We start from the raw sequence: 6,449 nt of genomic DNA on the forward strand, positions 1-6,449 counted from the left end.
GAACAAATGTTTTACAACGTTCACCGATTCATGTCATGTGTAAAGCTGTAGATAATGTATATAATGATGTATTTTGTTAGGGACACCCAGAAATTTGTTATATTTTTTTCTTTTTTTATTGTTAATTTTCTTTATTTAACTTTATTTTGTTAAACACACATTGTTATTAATATTGTCCTATAAGTGGTAAATCTGTTGGACAATAAAGAACATATTATTATTATTATTATTATTATTATTATGTGGGCTATGGAATTCTCTGTCGTATTAAAAATACAAATGTCAAAAATTCAAACTTCTCTTAAAAACCCGAATGTCCCCCAAACTTGCAGTAGTATTGATAAGGGAATTCAAACATGGCCTGCTGTACTTGCTGCGGTTTCTGCACCGAATTTCATCAATTTATAACCCCGTGTTGTCTGGTGAGACAAAATAACCAGTGTTACCCTGAATTTCAAAATGCCATCGTTGTTGTAAACCCAGCATCATCACTTGTTCTCGATGCAAGTGAGATTGAAATAAAAGTGAGAGAATACGTAGCAAGTCCAACCCAACTATGGCGTTTCGACTGTGCCAAACGTGGAAATTTTTATGTATATAATTTTGGAACTGAGTAAGTAAAAAATCATTTTAAAAATCAAACAGGACTTTTCTCTATTTTGGCAGAAGGTACTTGAGTGTGGATGGCACGTCTTTAATACATGACAAAGCTGAACAAGAGTGGTACTATAATTTTGATGATATGACCATCATCAATCCAGCAGACAATAAAGTGATGGAAATAACAGACTGGGCTCTTCTCCCAGGAACACCTGTACAGATGAATGACAGCAGCGGAGGTGCTAATCAAAGATTCTGTGTACAGTTTAAACAATAAATGTTTTTATAAATGAAAACTGTTTAATGATTCTTAAAATACTTAGGTATTTTATATGGTCGACACGATTCAGATTCAAAGAACCAAAAAGCTGGATGTAGATACAATTTTACAAAACTGAACATCTGGAATACATTCACATTTGAAAAACAAATCCATATCCACTGAACACCATTAACTGACAGAAAATTCTTCAAATTTCCGAAGTAAGCTTTTACACTAAAATGTGACTTTTAATTAAACTGTGAATACGTTTTCTAAATGCTAGAAATTTTGCCTCTCGTTATTTAACAAATCATTTGTTGACATTTCTTTTCGGCGGGCCTCCATTCTTGCGATTACAACTCCTAGATTTCTACCGAAGGCCACGTCAAAAAAAATTAGTGGATACAACGTAACACCGTGTGAGTAGAGTTTCACTTTTCAATTACCTTATATGTTTTTGTAATTTTTGCTTAATATTTAATTGATGTTATGATAAAAGTTATGACTATCAAGTAGAGAATGATCTATTCGTTAATTCATTACGTTTACACAAAAAAGCGAACATACAAAACCTTGAGAGATAAGTCTTATTAATACTGTTTAGCTCGCTACAAATTCAAAGAACAATATTTAATCCACACTTTAATCATAGTTAAATAATACGCAGCTTTCCCCCTTCATAAAACCACATCTTCATTAAACTTTCATAATTTTTTCAATTATTTTCATGATTTTAAAAATGTAAAAAAAATAGATTCGTCAGCAACCAATACTCCGTAAAACCTTCAATTCCCTTTCACACCACCACAAAACCGTCCCGCCGCGCCGATAGTCGAGGGTGGTCAAAGCCGTTTAAAAGAAAGAGGGTTAAAAACCCAACGTCTTGACGTCGCGGTCCAGCCACTTCAGCCCTCCTTCTGCCTTACCCTCAGTCGTTCCACCTACTCTCACCCCGAACTTGGCCGACCTTAAATATTTCAAAGGACTCGTACTTTAAAAAAGGTGAGTTCCCTACAAAGGACAGGCGCTCGCAACTTTCAGGATAACTTTACAAGTTGTTTGGAAGAACTTGGACCTAAAAATGTCCCACCTGTTGCCATCCGAGAGTGAATTTATGTCGATTGGGTCTATTCAAACTGTTATTTATCGGAATTTGATTTGTGAAGAATTATCGACGGGCTTTTTTATAGATCGGCTCGAGATCGGGGTTCTCACGATGATTTCACAGATATTTTATTGTTGGGGGATGGTGGGAGGTCGGGGCTTGATTTTTTCGAGACGACTTGGTCTATTGATACCTGCTTTGAACCGATGGAAAAATGCGGTTTATAAATATGCGATCTGAGTCAAGCGATTGGTGCGGAAAGTTATAGGTGATGATTTTTAGATAAAGTGGAGTGGTTGGTATCTGGACGGTTTATCGAAAATTCGAAAATGTGTACTGAAATATGATGTTTTCGTGGTTGCTAATTGACGTTCTTGCAGGGGACATGTTAAAATCGGAATCGAAAGGGAATCTTGACGTCTTAAAAAGTAGATGGGTAGATAGAGAAGGTTTATTAGGAGTATTTAGATTTGAAAATAAGTTCGATTTTATTTATAATACCGATATTGCCGCGGCTATGTTATCAACTAATTAGATCAACGGGATTTTAAAATCGATGTTACTCGATATTGGCAAGTGTCTTTTTTAGGAATTTTACTTGTTAATTTAATTTTTTATGATACCACAGTCGTAACGTGCGAGTAAATAAACATCTAGAGCCACGATAGCTAGAATATAAATACTATTATTATTTAAATGATCCAGACTGTTATTCAATTAAATAAAATATTTATTTATTAAACGTCATGAAGATTCCAAAATTTACAGTGGTCAATTTATTTTTTAAAGTTAATTTACGTGAGAAGAGAGACTTTTTGACCAAGATGAAAACAATTCTTAATGATAACATACAATATCTTATTGTATTTTTGTACTTATTATTGAAATTTTTGGTTATAGGTACCTATAATAATCTATTACTTTAATTTTTTATCCGCAATGGTTATTTGTTTCATAATATTACATATATTATTAATGCACTTCTGTTTTTAATACTGTACGTGCGCCTTTTGAGAAAAAATCAAAGTTTGAAACATTTTTTTTACAATTTATCTTGGAAACCACATAACCAGAGAGCGGATTTCTAGGTTTAATGCTTTTTGTGAAAAATGTCAGCACTTCAAAAGTTTTTATATCTGTAACTATGATACAATTTGGAGTTATTTGACACATTTTTTTTTATTATTATTTGCTTTTTTTTTCAATTTTATGCATATTCAAACTTATATGCTTATTTAATGCTTTTTTCGACGAATATGAGTTTTAATGCATATTTTGTTCAAATGCCGGCATTGTCGCGATGACAAATACTTGTTAGTTAGCCGTATCGTATCGTATGCATTTTACCTGGACTTGACCATTGAAGTACACTTATTCAAGACCTTTTCTGTGAATAGGTTCCGGTCGTTTGGGTAATAAAATTTTATTATAGGATTGGAAAAATACTCCATAGATTTTATGACTTTAAATCCTTACTTCCGATGATCATGAATTAAAGCTTTTAACCAGATGTTCTTTTTCGGCATTTTGCGGCAAGACCGTTGAAGATTTTCTAGAAAAAAAGATTATTGTACCCAACTACCTACCTTAAAATTTTTCTAATGGAAACTTTTAAGTAAATGAACCGTTTATTTCACAACCATCAGTTTATCGCATCTTTCGTAGTACAGTGTTATACGTGGTTCTCCCTTGTTACATGTTGAGTTCTTTTTGGTAATATTACTAATATTTTAAAAGAATGCCGAAAGTAAAATCGACGCCGGATGAGTGGATAAGGGATTTTCCAGAATTAAAATTAGAAAACAACAAAATATTCTGCAGAGCTTGTGTGAAAACCGTCAGCCCACTATTTTTTTTTATCTATTTTCCTTTGTTAATCCTGTATATGTACGTTGTTTTAGATTCAAAGTGATACAAAATATAACGTGACGCAACATGTCAGAACGACTCTTCATGTAGAAAGGAAGAAAATGTTTGAAGTTTTTAAAATTAAACAGCAGACCATACATGAATCTGTTGCATCTACTTCCACAAAATATGAGCAGTTTCAGTTTAATTTCGATTTATGTAAAATGATGATCCAGTCCAATATACCTTTAAAAAAATTGGAGAAAGGCCCTCTTCAAGAATTCCTTGAAAAACACTGCAAACGACATATTCCGGTTGAAAGTACTCTCCGAAAAAATTATGTAGGCCCAGTGTTTCAGAAAGGTTACAACGAAATTAAACATCGCATTGGAGATAATTATTTATGGTTCGCTGTCGATCAAACAACCGATAGTTGTGGAAGATACGTGGCAAGTTTAATTGTTGGAATCTTAAATGAAAATTTCCCTAGTCGAGGGTATGTAGTAAGTTTGAAAATGTTAGATAAAACAAATGGCAATACGATTACCTGATTTGTAAATGACAGTTTTACGTCACTATTTTTGCCAAATGCCGTACCGGCGAATAAAATTTTATTGATGATCTCGGATGCAGCTCGTTATATGTTGAAAGCATGGAATAATCTAAAAATATTGAACCCCAATTTAATTCACTCTACTTGCATTGCCCACGGTTTAAACAGAGTGGCTGAAGGAATAGGTTTGCAGTTTCCTACTGTTAATAAATTAGTGGCAAATGGTAAAAAGATTTTTGTTAAAGCCCCACTAAGAGTGCAACATTTTAAGAAAAAATTTCCAAACATACCATTGACCCCAGAGCCGATTATAACGAGGTGGGGAACATGGTTACAGGCCACATTTTATTATGACAAATATATCAAAGAATTTGAGGAAATAGTTACGGAGTTTAGCGAAGATTCTTCTCAATCGATTAAAGATTGCATAAATATTTTGGAAAACAAAGATTTGCGACAAAATCTAGCTTTTCTAAGAAGCAATTATCAATTCGTATGTGAGGTAATAGAAAAGTTAGAAAAACCCAACATGTTGTTGGTAGATGCCATAAACTTAGTGAAAGAATTTAAACAACAACCAAACGCAGTAAAGGGTGATATTGGTACTAGAGTATCTCAAAAACTTGACGAAGTGTTAAATACAAATGCAGGTTTCGGTGTTCTTTCCGACGTTGCTCGTGTTTTACAAGGCCAGAAGGTGGAAAATTTGGAGTTAGATTCAACATTAGTTGCAAAATTCAAATTTGCGTCAACAACGAGTGTGGATGTTGAACGCACATTCTCCAATTTTAAACACATTTTAAATGATCGGCGAAAAAATTTTACAGTGGACAACTTGGAACATATTACAATCATAAATTGTTTTAAAGAAAACTGAAATACGTGTGTAAAATATAAAGTCTAGGATTATTGTAATAATATTTTATCCAAAGTTCTAAGAAGTGTTCTTTGATTTGTAATATGATTATGTTTTTAATGCTTTTTTGCTTAAAATAAAACTTTTTTAATGAAAGTGTTATGCTTATTTAATGCTTTTTTGCTTAAAATAAAACTTTTTTATTGAAAATGTTGTGCTTGTTTCAGCGCTTATTCTTAATTTTGTTGTGCTTATAAATCCGCTCTCTACACATAACTGATTTTGCTAGCCTTTTGGGGCTATCGTGATATGATGAATCGCTAGTTAAATGTATCTGTTCGTCTTCTCCTAAAACAAAATGATGTCAATTAAAAGTTTATTAAGTACCTATATCTCGTTTGAAACTGATATGAAAATATGAAGTCCGAAAAAAGTAACACATACTTATTAGTTTCATACAATTTCATAATGTGTCTAAGAAACTGGACTTGTTGAATTCATATTGCTTCAGGGTCGAGGGAAATTCTATTTGTATATTTTTTACATTCTATGCACTTCATAAAGTTGTTGTTTTCACATGAGAACTTCAGTTTTGTTAGAAAGTGTTTTCAAAAATCGTTGTTAAAAATAAGTATATTGTTGACAACACCGCTGTAAGCATTGACTTGGCTGTAATTGACCGAGATTTGCTTTTAAAATCTCTAGGGTTGGTTTGGATAATTAAAAGCACTAATCCGTTTTTGGCAAGAAAATTTGCTGTTAGACCATGAATGAAGTCGAAAATCTTAAAAATGGTTAAAGAAAAACGTAGTTTATTGCCAATATTTAAACTTATTGTACTGCTGAAACGTTTAGACGAAAATTTGCAACAAGGAAGTGTTAACGGATGTTATTTATTTTGGTTTTGAGAAAGTATTAGATGGTGTTCCGGTAGCTAAAATTACAGTGGTATGGAATGTCTGGAAACCTTTTATTATGGATCCAAGTTTTTCTTTTAAATCAATCATTTAATGTGCGATTTGGTGAAGCTGTAAGCAGCTGTCGACAGGAGGCAGTAAGTGATGTTCCACAAAGATCCGTTTTAGGGCCTCTATTATTTCTTACTTATATATATATATATAACTTAAGGAAACATATAATGCCACTGTGTACCTTCTACAATGGATCACAATTTATATTTCGTTAGGAATAATGTTGCAAAAATATTATACTCCCACACTTGTGT

At 32.7% G+C, this 6,449-nt stretch overlaps 1 long non-coding RNA gene across 1 annotated transcript; it reads left to right on the forward strand.

Moving 5' to 3' along the window:
* The first annotated feature begins 276 nt into the window (after nucleotides 1-276).
* Nucleotides 277-896, forward strand: LOC135138888 (uncharacterized). Its single transcript, XR_010282080.1, has 2 exons — nucleotides 277-613; nucleotides 667-896. It is a non-coding gene; the product is annotated as an uncharacterized LOC135138888 (long non-coding RNA).
* Nucleotides 897-6,449: the final 5,553 nt, after the last annotated feature.

The sequence above is a fragment of the Zophobas morio genome, unplaced genomic scaffold (genome assembly GCF_036711695.1).
Source record: "Zophobas morio isolate AGI-343-1 ecotype UQ-CSIRO unplaced genomic scaffold, CSIRO_AGI_Zmor_V1 ptg000030l, whole genome shotgun sequence".
NCBI classification, from domain to species: domain Eukaryota; kingdom Metazoa; phylum Arthropoda; class Insecta; order Coleoptera; family Tenebrionidae; genus Zophobas; species Zophobas morio.